We start from the raw sequence: 774 nt of genomic DNA on the forward strand, positions 1-774 counted from the left end.
ACGGAATGAAATGGCAGCAAACGAGTCGGAGCAATGAAAATTCAATGACGCGAGCAATTTGAGCTCTCAAGGGCCGCGGCGAGCTACAATCTGAAAGTATAAACAGTGGTTGTTTCATCCTCTGTCATCCTCTTTTTCTTCCTCCGCGTCTCTATCTCCTCCCCTGCCCTCTTTGTTGGCCTCCCTTTCCGAGAGCTGCTCAGTTTCACCCTTTCGTCGAACCCGTTTCTCTCACACGCGCTACCACGGTGCGCATGTGCCATGTCTCTCAGTGGTTGACTCGCGTACCGTAATCGCGTAATTTGCGTGTAACGATGCAATTTGTAGTTACGGCGACCCCACAGTCTCTTTCGCAACGTCGTCGACGACAACGATTACGGCTACGACAAAGACGAGAGTAGCAGCCGCGACGGCGGTATCGGCATCGGCGATTCGCACGATCGCGATCGCGCGTCCTAACGTCGAAAACCACCTTCTTTCGTTCCACTCGAGCGAAATGGCCAGATTCCGCGAGACACGGCGGCAAATCGTCGTTGTCGTCGTTCTCCTCCTCGATCAGCGTATGGAAAATCCTGTTTCTCGATAAAGCTGTAACAAACACGTTCAACGTTTATCCGCCAAACGAATAATCTAATCGTTGTTTTTTTCGTAGCAGCTGCTGTTTTCTTTTTTTTTTTCAATAGGCATCTCTCTCCGATAAGAACGTGACGACGCGTTCGTCGCAATACCGTGCTCGTTACGTTTGGACGGAGACCAGAGGGATAGAGGCGGGCC

This window comes from Bombus impatiens, unplaced genomic scaffold, assembly GCF_000188095.3.
Source record: "Bombus impatiens unplaced genomic scaffold, BIMP_2.2 scf_0504, whole genome shotgun sequence".
In the NCBI taxonomy this organism is placed as follows: Eukaryota; Metazoa; Arthropoda; class Insecta; order Hymenoptera; family Apidae; genus Bombus; species Bombus impatiens.